Raw genomic sequence first — 20,730 nt, forward strand, 5'->3', positions numbered from 1 at the left:
ATGTACAGTCAAACACTTCATTAAAAGTCAAACTCATTGTTGTTATCTTTTAGCTCAAATAGGAGTTTATTTGAGCGTTCCGAGCCTTGTACACTTAAGGGATAAGTGTCAGGGTTTATCTGCTGAAGTTATAGCTCAAAGATCAAACCTTAAACACCCCTACAAGGAGTTCACAGCCCCCACATGGGAGTTTACGGCCATAAACTCCATGTGTGCCGTAAACTCTCCCTTTTATGGTGATATGTTAGCCATTTGTTCATTCCTTTCCTCCTCTTGGCCGAAATCCTCTCAAGTATCATCCCGATCTTCGTCCCCGATCTTCAAAACTCATAAGTTTATTTTCCTAACTAGTTTATATCTTACATGAACTAATGATCTTACATGATTTCATCCGTGAAATCATTCCATTTTGTAGATCTTCATGTTTCACCAAGAACACCAAGAACACACACTAGTGTTCTTGGCCAAAAACGACCATTCAAGCTCCTAGATCGTAAGTACTCTTGTTCTAACTCGTTGTACACTAGGTTTAACATATTTAGGGCTTAGAAAACATAAAGAATCACATAATCCAAGGAGTTTACGGCCAAGACATGTTCTTGGGCCGGAAACCCCTATAAATGGTGCAAATGGCACCCTAACACCTTACCAAGCCTTGGAGCTTAGTATATAGAACCTTACACCATTGAACTAGGGACTTCAAGACACGAAATGGTACTTCATACCATGAGTTTACGGCCATAAACTCAATATAAGGTCCATATAAGATCATTCTTGGACCTTAAACCCACCTAGCCGCTTGTTTAAGCCTAGGAACACCTAACCACTTAAGACGTAATAGCTTTAAGCCTCATTTGGAGACCTATTTGAGAGTTTACGGCCAGGAGTAAACTCCCCTGGGCTGTAAACTCCAACAAGTATGGTATATGGATCATAAACTCACTTACAAAGCCTTATACTCCTTTGTTGCAACCCAATGGCCTCTTAACACTTTGACCAAAGTGTTTTCCACGCCTTAGAATCTTTATACTTGTCTAATTACTGTTATAATCACTGATTATATGTATATACATATGTCTTTATATGTTATTAGGATCATTGTGTGTGTTTAAGTCTTCACTTGACACCAAACACTTGTCCGACACTTCCATCTGATTCACTCACTGCAGGTGAGTTCATACCAATTAATTAACCTTTTAAATGTTTTTAAATGTTTATAAGATGCTTTATGGTGGGAATACAAGTTGAATCATCCTACTCATTATATCAATCACGTGTGATTAATAACTAGCATACAAATAGATTTACTATACTTTTAACTATTTTACCAAACAGATTACTTCAAATGACTTTCTCAAATGTTTTTACACGTTAAAACTCTTTATCAAACTGCTATACATACTGTATGTTTCCTTTCAAACTCTGTTACACTTGTGTTTCAAACAAAGGTTTTCCTTATACTTAAAACTGTCTTATCAAACAAAATACTTTCAAATCGTTTTATAAACTGACATCAAGTCATCATTTCTTAGTATTAAATCTTTCAAAGGTTTTACAAAACTTCTTTTATACTTTTATATTTTCAAATGCATGCCTATATATGTATAGTTACATAAGTAATGTTTAAAGGACTTAGGACGGCTAGCTCGCTTTATTTCCTTTTCCTTGTTGGGATGTGGCCTTAGAGCACCGACAATTCGTCCGAATGTCATCTAAATATTAGTTATATATATATCATGTATACATATATAGACATAAAAGTTCCATCAGTCAGTTCAATACCTTTGGGTAGCAAAGGAATACTTTCGGGTATACACGTACATTAATAGTAACGATAATAGGTATAGTTAGGAAATACTACTTACTATTCCAAGTACAAGGAATCACACAAGAGTCAGTTCATTCATGAGTCTATACTAATACATTACATACTATATGAAGAAATATGTTTACATAGGTACGTTTACATAAGTACGTTTACATAGATACCCTTACATGAATACGCTTACATGAATACGTTTACATAAGACGTTTACATAGATACGCTTACATGAATATGCTTACATGAATACGTCTACATAGATACGCTTACATGAACACGTTCACATTAATACGTTTAATAGATACTATTACATAGAATCTGTTACAAATGTTTCGGGACTTACTATTCCACCCCAAGGCTGTTAGCTACACTAGGGAAAATGATCATCGACGGGTGTCTACGGTTATACTTTTTGGCGAGTTTCCACGCCGTGAATATCCCAGTGCAAAAGGATACATTTTTAGTTAATATATTATTTTCCTTTACTTTGTGACACATTCACATGAATGACGAGGTAGGATATATTTGATATAGATAAACAATTTTCCTTATTACCTTTATATTGTGACTCATACACATAAACGACGAGGTAGACTATAACTTTTATAATAATAGTTAAACAGAGGAAAACTGTCACATTTATAGTGATGCTTACTTACAAAGAAGTCGGGCCTTGGTAGCAGATTACTTTCAAAACAGTCGGGACTTGGTAGAAGACTACTTTTAAAACAGTCTGGTCTTGGTAGAAGACTACTTTTTATACTAGTAGGAAATATGAGATTTTTTTTAGTGTTTTCAAACGTTTACAATTACTTACAAACACTTTCATACTTATGCAAACTTTTCTTCAAACATTTACAAGTCTTTCTTTACAGTTTTACAAATCAAAGACACATTAATACTTATGAATTCACCAGCTTTATTGCTGATACTCGCTTTTAAAATAACTTGTATTCTTAGGTCACAAATAGACAGGTACGACGACCAGGTTTTGTGAAGATGGAGCAGTCAAGACTCGTCTTTTATTTTGAACATTCATTATGTTGTTTTATACTATGAAAGAACACACATGTATTTAAAACTATATTATTAATGCAACGGATGATGTTGTTGATTGTTTACTACTTTGCATTATTGTGATACATTACATGACGTCCTCCGCCCCAGAACGTTTCCGCCGTTCTCAGTTTTGGGGTGTGACACAGTTTGATGTGAGTCCCTTTTTTTTGTCAAAAGTAAACCAATACTATATTTCTTCTAAATTTTATTAGTTTAATTAAAATATGTAATTGATAATTAGATACCTTATTAAAAGAAAACATTGTAAATGAACATTTCTTACAGAACAATAATCACTGTCACCAAAATGTAGTTTTAAAAAAATGCATTTATCTTGATTTTAATCTCAGATATGTTACAGAATAATAGAATCAAAGTAAACATGAAATCAACAGATTTAGCAAACCATGAACATATTTTAACCTGAATCACAAAACAATAGGAACAAACATGTTTTCCTTCAAACCTTGATGTAGATTTTTACTAAAACTCCATTGCCAACCAAACAAAACCATTACACAAAAACAAAAATCTAAAAACAAAAAGCCAATTTTTTTTTTTTTTTGAAGTTTACATGTTCCAGCTTTTCATTAAATCCATAAAAGGTGCATAATATGCTTTTATAGTTTTATCAAAGCATTACTTCGTTTCTTGTACGAACCACGTAGATGAAAGTGAAAATACATATATAGTAACAAAGTAAAAAAAGTGAAAATAACTTACTTGGGCTCTTCATTTACTGACTCTTCAAGCTATGTTAATTAAACATCTATCGTTAACTATAAGATATGAGAAAAGAATAACAAAAGTCAAGTTGACGATTACCTTTCAAGTTGTATTGGGGTATTATGATGAATATGTGTTTTAGACTATTGAGGAAATAGTAAAAGTGGGTTGCTTCCTTAGTTTAGTTATTTTATATAAATCTCCAACTTACATTTTCATAGCAGCATTTAGGTACCCTACAATTACAAAAAATATTAATAAAGAAATAAATGAGAAATTAATGAACAATAAAATGTTATAAAAGCAATCATCAGATAAAATTACTACACTTGCAATAACTTGGGATGTAAAAGCCAATGGTACGAAGGATTTTCTAACCATTGAACTGCAATCATCATAAAGATCATAAAAGGGACCAAGTTGCAAAAAATATTTTAAGGAAAAAACATGATAACCACCAACTAAATCAGAACTCAAAACTCTTAAACATGTTACACAAAACAAAATGTCATTTTGATATTTTGTAGCTTTCATAAGAGAAATTCAACCAAATTAATACAAGTTGAATATGCTATGATAAATAATGTCAAAGTAAGTTTCGAAACCTCAGGAAAAGCATATTAGAACTTTTATTTCACCATAGAAAAGTTAATCGAATTGTTTTTTTTATTTTTTGACTTTATTTTGAGAAAATTTAACAAAAAAAAATGATAATTAAAGAAATTTTAGAACAATATAGTTCTTAAATCAAGTTTCTTACATCAAATTAATGTCTCCCACAAAAACCTATCACCGCATGTACATAGATTCTTCTGTGCAACTATTTGCTTTGGTACACATCTGCTCCATCGTGCATGTAACTTTCCTATAAGAACACACTTCTAAATAAGCATCAACATAGTTTGAAAGATTCAAAGGTAGAAAAATGTGAAAATTTACATGCTCTTTCGTCTGGTGAGCACAACAGCTGCCATTCCTCTGTCGAACTCTAGGAGAATAACTTATCCATCCTTCAACCTTCATCCCATTACAGCTACAAAATAAACAATACCTTAATACCATAATCAATAAAAAAAAGCTTAACCAAAAAACTAAACAAAACAATCATTGAGAAAGTTAGCAATAAATGCATACGAGGTTTCACATAATAGTTCATCAACACCAAAATCAGATTGAATTATGACTTACAATTGAGAATTTTATAAAAAAAAATAAACATGAAGGTACCCTAATCGCTAAATATATACAGAGCGATGGTCTGGTTGTGGCAGAAGGAGAAGAGTAAATGCATTGGTATAGAGAGATAGATAGATATAGAGACAGAGAGAGCAAGTGTTTTCACTTCATTTTGTAGTTAGTAAGCTAAAAAATAAGTTTACATAGAAACCTAGGGGAGAATGAAGCAGTGACGTTCATGGTGGGCTTCATTGCGGAGATGTGGGGGACAAGAGTTTAGTTGTGGCCCAGTAACGATGGTGGTTGTGGCGGGTACGGTGATGATGATGGTGTTACGCGGTTAGCTAGTGGTCAAGGGGTGTTTCAGCTTGATCAAAGCATGGTGCCACCTGCACATTTGAGACATTTAAAAATAATTACTCCAAAACGTATCAAATAGCCAAACAGAATGACTCTCTATAACATAATAAAAATAAGAACAAAAATGAGGGAGGAAATTGAGATATGGGAGAGTCAAAGACAGATCTTCGTCAGTTGTTAAAGGGGATAGATTTTTTTAACTTGAATGCGAAGACGATGACTCACAACCAAATCATCAAAAAACCACAATGTCTTCCCAAGAACACCAAATACACAAACTAAGAGAGAGTTATATCTTACTGAATTTAATTGGAATTTTGAAATCTGATATGTTACTGAATCGATTAAGTATATCATGGCTATGGTGGGAAACGACTCTATTCATTTGTGTTTGTTCACATGCATTTGTATTCACTGGATCGACTGTAAGTTTGTTAATCCAATGCCATCTGTTGGAGGATTGAGATATTGGGGAAATAAGATGATAATATTAGTGTTTGTATCTATAAACAATGTTAGGCTTAGGTTCTTGTACTTGCACTGGCTCATAGGTCCATCGATGCAAGAGGGGGAGAAGGTCCCAGTCACATACATCAACCATGGAAATCTGCCTCGGAATATCAGCTTGAGATGAAAATTTCGATGATGAAGTCCAAGGTCTTTCTGGACTTCTAGGAAATAGTGATGATGATGAAAGTGTTGAAGAAGAAGTGGAGTATGTCACCAACGCCATAGTAGGTCTCCAGGCTCGAAGAAAGCTACCTAGTAAGAAATTAATGGAGGAAGAACAAAGAGTTTGGTCCGCAGGCTCATGGCCAACTACACTGCCGGATGTTCTCAAAAGAAGTATTCAAATGGCTAAGGCTAAAACCAAATTAATGGATGACGCCTTTCGGGCCACTTCATCCATGTTGCCACTCATTCCTGCTCCAAGAATTACTCCGATTAATGAAGGCTCTCCACTTCGAATTCAAGACGATATTTCGAAAGAACCTCTTCAAACCTCTCCTCCAAAATTTACCGTTGATGAGAACATGCAACATATCATCTCCGTACTCAGCAAAGACTAGGGTAAGAAACCCATCATGGAAACCTATCAAGCTCATTACTTCGGACCTCCACCAAAGCTAAAATTAGGATGGTCTCAGGAGGAACTCAATCATGCTCTAGTGGAAAGAATTCGGATTCAGTCGCTTAAAGATAATCACAATCCGATGTTGGGACTTTCTCCTCTATGTCGTGAAGGAATAATCCATGATTTGGACATAGTACCTTTCATGTACTATGACATCCCTACCAACGATTCGGACCAGCTTGATTTGCCACTATCTCCTTATAGCAAATACTACACCAAGTTTTCTCCCTTGCATCTGAATGATGATCCCCAATTGATGATCTGAACTGACCGTGAGAGACTAGAGACTGTCTACGCAAAAAATGCTCTTCCCCAAAAGGAAGTATGGTCGAGAAAAAAGTTCACCAAAATCTTTAGGTGTACAAGGAAGGTTCTAAAAAAGTTTGATCTAAACTGTGTTTTGTTTCGCTACTACATCCTCCGGAACAAACCAACTCCATACACCATCACTGATGTTGATTTTCCTGCAATCAATCTGAACGATATCTTAACCATTGTTGCTCATTTCCGAAGTCGTCAAAATATTGATCTAAGCATGGGAGGCTATCTTGCTGCCTTAAGCTTCCTTAAGGATTATGTTGTCAATTTATGCAAATGTGACTATGAATTGGCTCACTTGTTCGGAACATAAAATTTCTTAGCCAAAATCAACTTTGTTTTGCCAGAAGCTGAATTGTTGGCTGAAGGACCCATTGATGATTCGATTCTATGGTTTGTCTACAAACAAAGAAAGTCAAACAATTAGGAATTCATACGACTCCTTGACAAACACCTAGTTCCTACAAAGATTCTTCATAAATTCATTAGTCGCGCATCCTAGTTAGAAGCTCCGGAACACATCAAGGAAAAGTTTGTGAGTCAGCTACAATGGTACATTGAGGTCAGAGAGTGGTTGTTCAGAGCATATATTTTTATCAAGGGATAAGCAAACTGAGCTGACCTGATTGCTAAGTTCACTTAGGGGGAGATTGTTGGAACCTAAAAGTGAACCTCTAGCAATCTCTAACCTTTTGTCAATTCCAAAGTCAGACTCAGTTCTAAAATAGAAGATGGTGCGAAATCAGTGTGGAGTTTGAAGAAAATCTTGCGTCCGGAGTAGAAAACATTCTGAATGATGTGAAGGTATTCCGGAATGGAAGTAGTGTCTGGAATGATAATGTGTAGAATCAATCTTTTGTTCGTATGAATTAATTGTATTAGTCATCTATCTTGAATTAACATGGCATAGGACTTAGTCTCTTTTGTCAAACCTAGATAATCAGAGAGTCAGAAATATCTCTATTATCCATTCCTGTATTTGTATTTAGTTTGTATGATGTAACTTGTTCTCCTATTTAAAGGAGTTTTCAATATTAAAGCTAGTGATGAATTATTCAAACAAAAATAGCAATATTCCATTTCACTTCACCTTCCATTCTATTTCAACTCAATTCTCTAAAACATTCTTCTTGTTCTTCATTTATTGTCTTTACCTTGATCATTAACTTCACTCTTCATTTATATCTCGAATACATTGTTGAATGCATTAACTCAGACTTAACTAGTCTTGCCAGACTTGACTTGAACATTCCTTAGTAAGCAGACATTGATCTTAAGCATTAACTCAAGGTTTGAGTTTTCAAACCTTGTCCCTGCGCATCAGATCTCTTGTTCTCACAAAAAGTATTATGATTATTAATTACACTACTTCTTGGGTACTTACAGTACGAAGAATCCTATTTGAAAGGCCGCATAGGGTTGTTGGATTTCAGAACGACTTAATTGCCAACATGGTCCCGTCCTTAGGTGTATTCTGTCTGGCCCTCATCGGTACTTGGTAGTCTTGGAGTACAAAACAAATTTTAATAATACTGCAAACCTCACCGAAAATAATACATAAGATTTATATATTCTGACCCATGATGAGAAAACTGAATAAATTCTAACATACCTCCAACTAAAACTACCAACTCAACCCTTTAGTTCAAACTCCTCAACTAACTGAGAAGGTTCATGAAACACTCTATGATATGTGAAGTAGGATTCATTATTTACTAGCACATATGGAAGTCTACGATGATGAGGCTTACACTTGTCGTGAAGCGCTCGACAATCTAGAACATAGAATAGAGATGTGTCATCTTGTGGTAGAACACATCAAGCATTTTGGATATATCGTTTAACAAACCTTTTAAGAACAAAGTTTATGTTTCTTGAAGGGCAGACTTCCCAGAGAAGGAGCTAATTTCCAAATAGGCTAGTGGGAGCCACATTGATCGTGAAAAGATTCGAGATTCAACCAACGAAGAGCCTCAAGTTGGAACTAGCATTTAATTCGAGGTTGAAAGACATGTTAAGGAAATTGACATACCTCCACCTCTTCCATATAGATCTGACAGAGGACTTAATATACATATTTATATAATAGTTTATATTAGTAAGGTAAATGAGTCACTGGTATAAAACAATCAGAGTGTACCAGCTATCAGAAGATATGGTAGTCCCTAAAGGCTACAATATGGAAGGAGGACATGGAGAGAGAGAGAGAGAGAGAGAGAGAGAGAGAGAGATTCAGTCCATGTATGTGAAAACTTGGTAGATCAAGCACTTTTCCTTAACCATTAGGTTTAAGTGGATCTTTAAGAAGATACAAGCATGGACCAAGATAGGTTGTGAACGATGTGTAAGCTGGAGAAGTTCATTTATGGAACGAAATAAGCATCTTGCAAGTGGGATCATTATTTTAATGATAAAGTTCAAAGAGTTTGAATTTTGAGAAATAAAGATGAGCCATATATATATATATATATATATATATGTGTGTGTGTGTGTGTGTGTGTGTCATGGCTAGTGGGAGCATTGTAGTCACCCTTGTATTGTACGTAGATAATGTACGATTCATAGGAAACTATATTCTAACATAGCAAGTGTAAAAACCTGGCTTGTTATGAAAATTGTCTCGCTATGATATACATGGGAGATACAGAACACATACATAATAAGAATCTATGGAGATAGATCAAAGTGATTCATTGGATTTAGCCAAAGTACACGGAATATTTAGGAAACTCGACATGCATAACTTGGAAAGGTTCGTGCTTAATGAAATATGGCATGACATTCAGCGATGCTAATGTCCTAGTTCTATGATTGATCTAAAGGTTACGAGTCATTTCCCACATGATTCTGCTATGGGGTCGATCATATATGCCATGAAATGTATTAAATCTAATGACTGGTATGCCTTGAGCATTACAAGTTTGGTTAGATCAATTTGGTGAGAATCAACAAATCAAGATCAAGAACATTCCTAAGTGTCATAGGAGGATAGAGGAAATGATCTTTACAGTATGGAAGAGATCATTGTAAAAGTTACATTGATGTTAAGTTCCACACTGATAAAGACAATTGTGTTCGCAGTTGAAATTTGTGCTTTTACTGAGTGGTGAAGCATTAGCTTGGAAGAGCACCAAGTAATACACCATAGTGGATTTAACAAACTTAGAGTATATTGCAGTTGATTGAAATGCAAAGAAGACAACGTGCCTAAAGAATATTCATTAGTGATATCTTTGTTGAAATTCAATCATTGGAGGTCCTTATGAAGGTTCTTATGACTTTAAGGATGAAGTTATGTTGAGTATTGATCCCAAGTCACACAAGCTCACAAGACACATACTCAGTAAGTAACAACACATTTGATATTGAGTCAAATGTGAAGGCATCATGGTCAATAAGTCATATCGAAAGACAATTTTGTTAATCCATTCCATAAGCCAATGTCACTAACTAGGTCCGACAGTCAAACAAAGTCAAGAGGCATTAGATTTGCAAATGAATTGGCGTAAAAACTCTAGTTTTAGTTTGTTTTAAACTTGAGAACTTAAGCAGTATAAGTTTTAATTCGATTTGGTAATTATTAAGTGGATACATTAATATATGATGGAGTTCAGTCATTTCAATTAGCTTATCACTTTGTTCTCCTTTTGCATTTTTAGAACCCACTTCCTGAGTATTAATTTACTCAAACGTACACAGTCGGTCATGCTCTTGAAAGCAAGTAGTGCTTCAACACTGTCATGAGTATTAGTGGATTGTCCAAGTGATTGGACATAACATAGAGATTTCACTAACATTCATGAGTACTTAATACAGATTTAAGAATTGGACTAACCCGCGCTTATAGATTACTTTAGGGATTGAGTCAAGAGTAATTCTAAGACGATAATATATTATATTCTTCAAACCTAGATACATGTGGGGTTTTGCTCTATGATTCTATTGTGCATTGGTCTACTCCAACGATAACCCAATCTCGTAGTTGTAAAGGGTATGTCCATGTGTGACATGATGAAATAGACAAAAACTATGTAGTTAAAGTTTATTTGTTCCTTCTGCCTTAATAGGAGAAGTGATATCCATGCCCCCCCCCCCCCCCCCCCCCGCGCGATGATTTGGTGCTGACATCTTTAGTGCTTGGTCATGCCCTGACTGGAAATGATGTGTTTAATTTAGTAGTCAGATGCATTCGTCACAAATCTATATCGGGAAACATAATCTTAATTTCTGAGATTCACCATTATTCGTATCTCGAATTCATACAAATATCATAGAACAAAAGAATAGTTGATCACTTATCTAAGTGATTAATCTTGATTAGCTCAAGAGTTTGGTAGTTTCATTGGATGGCTAGCTCTCTGTTTATTATTGGAGAAGTATTGGTCCTCGTATAGTTGATGACATGTCCAAGTAGGAGGCTATTGGAAATAGTATCCAAGGTCATTAACTATTGACATTATTTCTAATAATAACATGGTCCTTTTGGGTTGCCCTCAATACCTAAATTGAGTAGAATAAATAAAGGAGGAACTGATTTATTAATTATTATGGTTAATAATTAATTAGAAACTAATTGAAAATATACTTTGGGAATTCATTAACAGTTTAATTAACTAAAAGGTTGAATATTCTTTAATCGATAGTTGGTTAATCAGGAATGTTTCAGAACCCTTATGGAATTAGGGTTGGATGAAAATCAATCCATCCCACATGGGATAAGGATTGAAATTTGTTCTAGGCCTCTCATCCCACATGGGAAAAAGCACAAAACCTTGGAAGGGATCCAAGGCTATTAATAGGGCCTTAGCGATTTCATTCTTACTCGAACCTTGGCTTGAAGTTTCGCCAACCCTTTTTTCTTCCCCTCTTACAAACGATTTCTAACCCTCTTAGGGTTTGTGAAATTAACCCTTCTCCTAGTTATTTTTATTCCACTCTTCGGTGTCATTGGGTGTGATACCATTAGAGGATTCTGGTTTGGGTTCTCTCATGCAAGCAACTCCGTGGCAAGCAAGGAGATCAAGGGATACATAAGAGGTATGTTTTTCTTCTTTGTATTTTTTTCAACGGTATATGTAATTAGCATGACACCATAGATCCATAGGTTTCATTTACACTTAAGTATATCGTAGTTTTGATTTTTTTGCTACCTAGTTTAGAGTGTATTTGATTCGTAGAAAACCCAACACTACCAACCTTTCGACTTGTTTTTGCTCAATGCTTTCTACCAAACATCGAAAACAATTCTCTTCATATTTCAACAAATACTCAATCTCGACCCCCACTCTCTAGTCTTCGAATACACCAAAATATCAGCGATAAATACGACCACTGACCGATCCGAAATGGGCCTGCACACCCGGTTCATGAGATCCTTGAACTCTATCAGTGCATTGGTGAGCCCAAAAGGCATCACCATCAACTTGTAATGCTCGTAACGAGTCTGGAAGACATCTTCTGCACATCCTCATCACAAACCCTCATCTGATAGTATCCCGACCTCAGTTCAATCTTGGAAAACCAAGATGCCCCTTACAGTTGATCAAAAATATCATTGATCCTTGGTAACGAATAATGGTTCTTCACCGTCAGATTGTTCAAATCTTGGTAATCAATGCACATCCGGTGCGAATGATATTGCCATATTTATACCTATTTTTAGGCAATATTTAAGTACATTTTTATTAATAAATTGATAATATGTTTAGAATAATGATACTTATGACTTTAAATTGTTATTTTCAGTCAATATAAAGGATTTTCGAAGAGATGGACCAAAAGTGACAATATGCGGAACATGGGAGGCTTGAAAGACAAGAAAAGAATACATTCACGATAGATACTGAATTCACGACGTGGCGATGAAGCCCACGACGTGGCATGGGGTTTCCAGAAGATAGACATCGCGACACGGAGGATTTCCTTGGAGGATACGGATTACTTGAAGCCCACGACGTGGCACAGCTGGCCACGACGTGGCGCGGGTTTTTGAAGATTAAATAAGTTCTCCTGATTATTACGAAAGAGAGAAGCTTTTGGCAGAAGAAAAGAGTTCCAGGAGACGATTCAGAGCGAAAGAAGAGTTCTGGAAGAAGGTTTTAAACACCAAAAAGAATAGAGGTTATTATTCTAGTTAAATAAGAACATGTCTTTCATTACTTTTAGCTGTGTTGGTTTAGTTGTTATGATGAGCAGTTGAATCTAGCTACTCTTGTTTAGCTAGATGAAGCTTTAAACTTATGAATAGTTCAATGTTTATGGATTAATTTTAGTTGGTAAAAATTGCTTGTGTTTGATTTGTATAACCTAGCATGCTATTGTTTGTTTCTCTAATTGCTTGATTGCATGTTCTGTGTAGCTTAGTGACCATTAAACTGCATGAACTTGTTTACCTAATGATTTAGTGAACATTGAATTGTTAGAGCTAGGATTGACCAATCTTAGTTAGTAATTAGAATAAATAGAGCTTAGCTGTGTTAGAGAGCGTGTATTGTGACTATAATTGCGTTTATATTACAAATCTTACATAGCATATTTACATTCATAATTAGTTTTGTGTTTAATTATGTGTGAACATACATGGTTTGACATGAATTAGTTAATTATTGGTAAAATTAGAACTAAATTACTAATACAACTAAAAACCAACTTAATAATCTGTAATCATTAGCTAGTCATAAGGGAGAAGTGGATTCAAACTAAACAAGAGCGTGTTTTTATTGAATTTGATTTAAGTTCATCTGATCTTGTAAAACCAGATAAAACCCCTTTTAAACTTGTTAATAATTAGATTAATTTAATAGTAAGTAAATTAACTAGTAACACCGTTCCCTGTGATCGACACCCGACTTACCCAAGCTATACTGTAATCTGACTAAGTACAATGCCTATAAATGCATAGTTAGTTAAGTTTGTTAGATTATAAATATTAAAATTAGTGAGTACTTTTGTGCACATCAAAGTTTTTGGCGCCGTTGTCGGGGAACGGTGCAGTTTTTAGCTTATTTATTTGCATTAAATTAATCGATCCTTCTTGTGGAGTAAAAACCACAAAAAGTTAATTTTTCAGCAAAATAAATTTTTTCTGTTAATCACAGAGTCCACGACGTGGCCATATACTGGCCACGTCATGGACAGTTAAAAAAAAAAAATTAGTTTGTAGTTAGTTTTTCTTATTTTAGTTCAGTTTTACGTTTTTAGTTTAGCAAGTTGCAGGAGTTCATGACCAGAAGCTCAAACACACACTTGGTGCCACCACTTGAAGATCCCGAGTCTGCACTTCACAAGAAAAAGACGCCCTTACAAGAATTGAAGTCAACCTTTTCTAGGAAGTCGGGAAAGAAGACAGGAGAGTCAAGTTCATCCGTGAGGAACAAGAGCAATGTTGAGCATTTGGATCATACGCATGTCCAAACCGAGTCCGAAAGCGATACCGAGCCGGAATTTGAAGAACACACGAGCGAACCCGAGAACGAGCCAAGGAACGAGATGGCAGCAATTGAAGAGATGTCCATAGGAGCTTACAAGAAGCGGATCCGAGAAGATGTGGGTCCCGGTTTAGTCCAAACCGCAATACCTGCCACTGCCACATTCGAGTTGAAGGGACACATATTGACTGCACTGAAGGACATCCCATTTTTCGGGAAAGATCATGAGGATGCTTTTAAGCATCTAGATGAAGTCAATGACATTGCAGATTACTTCAATGTCCCAAATGTCAACAGAAACACAGTCTTGCTTAGGATGCTTCCCGTCACTTTCAAAGGAGCTGCTAAGGAGTGGTTAAAATCACTTCCACCTGGTACAATTACCACTTGGGCTCAAATGCATGAGCAATTCCTGGAAAAATTTTGCCCACCATCCAAGATAGCCAAACTCAAGAAGGCAATAGCCAACTTTGAGAAACAGACAGGGGAGTCATTATACGAAGCATGGGGGCGGTACAAGGGCTTGCTTAGAAATTGTCCTCATCATGATCTAAATGTGCAACAAGAGATCTCAATCTTCTATGATGGGGTCAACGTTATGACGAGACAACTCCTTGACTCTCAAGGACCATTATGAAAGAAAAATCCAAGGGAGGTCAAGGAGTTGATTGAAGAGTTCGCGAAGCACTCTTGCGAATACCACAACCCTAGGCAAGATGGAATCAAAGGCAGTGGAGGGGTCCAAACTGATGAAATAGCAGATGTAATGGCCATGCTGAATAATATGGATCGAAGGATAACACAAATGGACCAGTCAATACATGCCATAAGAGTGGGTTGCGAGAGATGTAGTGGTCCACACTTGACCAAGGACTGCAATGTAGATGAGTTTGGGAATAGGAAAGCTCAAGTGTGTTACTCTAGTGGGGATAAGTATGATGAGGACTGGAGGAAACCGAAGAAGGAGTGGCTGCCATATGAAGAGTATAAGAAGCAAAAAGAAGAGAAGTATGGGAAGACGGGTCGAGGCTTTTATCAAAAGGAGCAGCCACCAGCCGAGAAGAAACCCGACCTAGAGACCATTTTGATGAAGTTTATGGAAGCTTCGGAAAAGAGACACGATGCCACTGATTCTGCCATTATGGAATAACAAACTTTGATAAAGAATCAGCAAGCCTCCATCCATAACCATGAAGTACAATTTGGTCAACTAGCCACTCTAATTCATGAACAATTGCCCCCAAAGAATCCCGAAGTAAAGACCCAATCTCACGTAATGGCCATCGATATTGAAGAAGAAGCAATCTCTGAGTTCCTGGAGGCATTGGAAGAAGAACCACAACAGCCTGATTCAAAACCAAAGAAGTTAAAGTTCGACAGTGAAGAAGTTGTTGAACCAGCTTCGCCACGACGTGGCACTCCAATGGCCACAACGTGGTGCATGTCTGATCAAAAATCCTTGAGCCCGTTCCAGCTTATCAGCCACCGTTTACATTTCCAACCCGAGTTGCACTTAGTCTACTGGAGAAGGAGCATTTAGAGTTTGTAAAGCATGTGAAGGGGGTCCCAATTAATACTCCCTTTGTCGAGTCCTTATCCAAAGCTCCCGAGAACCAGAAATTACTGCAAGATTTGATAGACACTCGAAGGCAATTAAAGAAGCAGTCTACAGTGATTCTAAGTGAACGAACTTCAAAAGTTGTGTTGGGAGAGACACCAGAAAAGATGGGGGATCCTGGACGCCTCACTCTTCCATGTGAGTTTGGGAATAAACTGAAGGTTAATGCTTTAGCTGATTCTGGGGCGAGCATTAATTTGATGCCTTTTTCATTTTATCAAAAATTGGAGATTCAGAAGATGAAGGCTACAAAAATGAAGATTCACGTGGCAAATCGTTCGGTGACACAACCCCAGGGCATAGTGGAGGATATTTTGGTAAAAATTGGAAAATTTGTTTTTCCAATAGACTTTGTAGTCTTGGACATGAAAGAAGATCCAGATGTTCCAATAATCCTTGGTCGTCCATTGCTTAACACTGTTGGAGCTCTTGTTGATATCCGCGAGTCTATGCTCACTTTGAGGGTTGGAGACGAACAAGAAGTTTTTGGGATAAAAGATGACTTTCAAGAAGATGAAGAAGAGGTGTTCACAATTAATGAAGAGAATGAACTAGAAGAACTGGAAAAAGCTTATGGAAGAAGAGATAAAGGCAGTTCATTAAGTCAAAAGGACAAAACCAAGGGCATCTGTTCCATACTTGATTGAAGTCACAGCTTACAAGAGTCCGCCTTCTTGGGTGAGCAAAGAGGATGAGGAAATGACAAGTGATGAAGAAGAGGTCACTTCAAGAGTAACAAAGCCGGTGGTGAAAGAAGAGGAGGATGCTATGGAGTGCAAGGAACAAACTAAGGGCACAAAACGCAACCTCGAAGAAGAGGGCAAAGCTAAAAAGGAGAATTCAAAGAAGGCATACAAAAGGCGAGTTCAAGCTTACAAGCGGCGGTTCAACGAACAAAAGATCTTAATGGTGGATTCTTCAGAAGATTCAACGTAGAAGGCACGGAGTCCGGCTCAAGACTCCAAGAAAAAGAAGCGCTTCTCGGGAGGCAACCCGAGTTTGGTTTGCATTTTCTTTTCTTTTAAATTTTTTCTTTTTAATTAGGAAAGACATCAACTCATCATCTAATAACTGATAATTAGTAAAGAATTAGCTGTGGGGAACGTTAATTAATGAATGAGATGCAAAGTAGTTAGTTAAATAGTGAGATTTTATAACATTTTGCAATCAGGCAGTTTCCACAACGTGGGCATAGCCAGCCACGTCGTGAGTTAAAATGAAATCACGAGAACAGATGACAGTTTTAAAGTCCACGACGTGGGCATATCCAGCCACATCGTGGCCTTTAAAAAGTCACGGGGGGGACCATTTCTTTAAAACCCTTTTACCAACATCCCCATTCCCTATTTGATACTGCCGCACGAACGGGAACAAAATACCCCACAGCCAATTTCTTAATCTACTTCCAATTTCCTTGCAAGTTCTTGTTAATTAACTCTACTTGGTATGTGTTCTACTCATTATTTGTAGTTAGTTCTTACAATTTTAAATTTTCATGGTTAGGGTTTATGTGATTCACGAAATTGGTTGGAACTAGTTGTTGATTCTAGGTTGCATGTCCCTTAAATGTCCATAGGAACAAACCCCAAGCACTAATTTTGGTAGAAATCGCATATAGAATAACCGATCCACAAACTGGGTGCGACTACGGTCCACAACAAGGCATAGCCTGGCCACATCGTGACTTCTAGCAGGATAGCTTAAATTGTTTTAATGTTTTGGATGTTTGCTATTTTGGTTTGATTTTGTATGTAGGAATGGGACCACGACGAGCTGTTCCACAGGAGGAAAACCCGATAGATGTAGCAAGTATACATCCCTTATACCAGTTTCCTCAAAACATTCCCCGACCGTTGTTAACTACTTATGAGAATCGGCTTGGATGGCTGTACAATAAGGAGTTTGCAATAGCCCCAATTATTGATTGGGGATGGCTTGGTGGTGTGGGAATGTTTGCTGAGTTGGAACGTTATTGGTCGAAGACATATGTTGGAGATCAATTTTCTTTCACTTGTCACGGGTGGATGTATTTATTTTCCATTCAAGAATCCGTATACCGGGAATTATCGGTGGAGTTTTTCTCTACCGTATGCTTCGAGGAACGCACTATTGATTTTACCTACAACCGGGCACTTTTGTTTCGTTTGGGTGGTGTTTATAGAGAGTGTAGTCTTCGGGAATTCGCTTGGCGTATGGGGCTTTATACCGAAGTGGAGACTCAATCTCCGTTTTTCATACCATTCTTGCTAGGATGCGTTCGAGATTTTACTCCCGGCATTATGGATGTTCAGTTCTGGCGGGGTATTTCTAGCCATGAGTACAACACTCGTGACTCGAGTGAGTCACAAATTCGGAATCCTATTTTCCGATTTTTACACCGCCTTATCACTTTTTCAATAAATCACAAGCATCATGGTGATAAAGTCCCCATTCATAATTTGTTTTATTTATGGACTCTTATTACACCGAGAGTTTGCTGTGATTTACCGTATATGTTTGGCAAGGTTCCTGGGGAAGAAAGCGGCCAATTCTAAGTCCGAGAGCCCGATTACAGGGGGGCATTTGGTTACTCGCCTTGCTAGGTCATATCATATTTTGACCCATGAATTTGTGAGGAATCTTAATCGATTCCTGGACACAGATTTGACCATTCAAGTATTGGGAGTTATGCGGGTGCTGGTGAATATTGGGGGTCGTTTTGTTATACCGCCGATAGATGACGAGCAAGAGGAGGCGCAGCCAGGGCAACAACCACCAGCAGACCGTGGCGTCAGAATGTGCGAGCTAGAGATAAAGTCGAGAGAGAGAGAGAGAGAGAGAGAGAGAGAGAGAGTGCTGCTTCACAGTATGTACAGGGAGTGCCCACCGACCCTTTTCAGAGCCGGGTGGGAACTTATTTGGATAATTTCAGGGGGCATGCCATTTATCATACCCATCTTACTGAGGGTATTTATTCGCATTTGGGTGTAACCCGACCACCTTCTATGCCACCACAATATCCTTATTTTCCGACATGGGAGGAGCTTTGGCGTCCACAGAATGACGGGGCAGGACCAAGTGGAGCGCAGGACCAAGGAGATCATGATTGATTTTATTTTTATTTTATTTTGTTTTAAGTAGTTTTTTTTATGTTTGAATTTGGTGTGTAATGTACAACATGATTTAACTATGATGTTACTCTTTCTTTTGGGTTGTTCCATTTTTCAGATTAGCATTGGAATTCTAAGGAGCATATAAGGTTAACTTTCGAGTCGTGTCAAGGAAGCTTAAAGTCGTGAGTTGGAACCCACAATTCAAGATAAGTGTGGGGTATATTAGTAGGAGAGAGGTTACAGTTGGGAAATGTATTTGCATAGAAGTGTCTTAAACTATTTAGCCACTGGTCAAGTTGCTAGAGTAAATGAAACAAATAAGGCGTTTTCTGCTGATGTCCAGTTTCCACGACGTGGGCCCCTTATGCCACGTCATGGCGCTCGTGAATCTGAAGAAATAAAGCAATCTTGTGTTCGCGCTTTCATCCCATATCACGACGTGGCCAGTTACCTGCCACGACGTGTCCTAGTTTATCATTGCCCATCTTTTTACTTACAACCACCCACTTTGAAGAATTGAAGTTTCGAGTCATGTTCGTGGTTTATTTACATATTCACCCAGTTCTACACCAAGTTTCTATTTTTGGAAATCCATATTAAAGATGCACGATTTCCACAATTTTGGAGATGTTCACGCCACTATCCCAGGGGAGTCTGTTCCTTTTTCTCCCTTTTCTTTAATTTTGATTTATTTTTATGCATACAATGAGGGGATTATATGAAATAAGTATGGGGTAGGGGTAGAAAAAGTAAATTGCTAGATAATCATAGAATTTAATAGTAAAAATTAAAATTTTGAAAAATTGAAATCTAGTAATAATAATTTGAGTTAATTGCTAGTGTTATGTGGGATGATCCGATGAAAGTTCAAATGTTTAGTTGAGCCAATACACGTTATAGTGCATTTGTGGCCTCCCTTATTTTAGTGAAATCATGGAACAAAAACATAACTCCGCTTGGTTTGAGGGATGCAATATGTTTAGCAGCCTAAACCTGAAATGTATCCAGGAAAATTACTATCATTAACCAATAAAGGTTGAGGTTGAGCGCCTCTGCTTAAGCATGTAGGTTTTGAGTGAAAAAAAAAAAGTGAGGTACATGTAATATATATATATATATATATATATATATATATATATATATATATATATATATATATATATATATATATATATATAAATAAATAAAAAGAGAGAATTACGGAAAAAGTTTGAAGAATTTTTGGAGCATCAAAGTTAAAGTATGAAGTTCAAAAGATCAAAATTCCAAGAAATTCAAAACTTGAAGATACCAGAAATCAAATCAAATAAGGTGGTGAATTCAAAGAAATCAAAGATCAAATGTCAAAGAAGTGAAGAATTCCTAAAGAGCTCCATATTGGTATCATAAATTGTAATTTTAGATTATGTATGCTTAGGTTGCTCAACTAAAAATACCTTGAGTATAAGGAGGTTTTCTGTGGATGGATTCGGAGGGTTGCATAAAATGAGCATTGTTCGGAAAAAGTGGGTGAGTGTTTATGAAGATTGTGAGTATTTAAAGTATGGGGGGTACTTTAAGAAAATTTTAGACACAAATGCATTCGTTGAGGTCTTGGCATAATGGTTGAACTAGAGTCGGATTGTTCTGTGTGGTGTTAGTAATTAAGAATTAAGTTAAATTTGCTTGACGGCAAGCAAAGCCTAATTGTGGGGTATTTTGATATTGCCATATTTATACCTATTTTAGGCAATATTTAAGTACATTTTTATTAATAAATTGATAATATGTTTAGAATGATGATACTTATGACTTTAAATTGTTATTTTCAGTCAATATAAAGGATTTTCGAAGAGATGGACCAAAAGTAACAATATACGGAACATGGGAGGCTTGAAAGACAAGAAAAGAATACATTCACGATAGATACTGAATTCACGACGTGGCGATGAAGCCCACGACGTGGCATGGGGTTTCCAGAAGATAGACATCGCGACACGGAGGATTTCCTTGGAGGA

The 20,730-nt window shown here is 36.8% G+C and overlaps 1 non-coding gene across 1 annotated transcript; it reads right to left on the reverse strand.

The window, feature by feature from the left end:
• Window positions 1-14,468: 14,468 nt before the first annotated feature.
• On the reverse strand, window positions 14,469-14,575 carry LOC145038146 (small nucleolar RNA R71). Its single transcript, XR_013679211.1, has one exon. It is a non-coding gene; the product is annotated as a small nucleolar RNA R71 (small nucleolar RNA).
• Window positions 14,576-20,730: the final 6,155 nt, after the last annotated feature.

The sequence above is a fragment of the Lactuca saligna genome, chromosome 3, assembly GCF_052625555.1.
Source record: "Lactuca saligna cultivar CGN05327 chromosome 3, ASM5262555v1, whole genome shotgun sequence".
Classification (NCBI taxonomy): domain Eukaryota; kingdom Viridiplantae; phylum Streptophyta; class Magnoliopsida; order Asterales; family Asteraceae; genus Lactuca; species Lactuca saligna.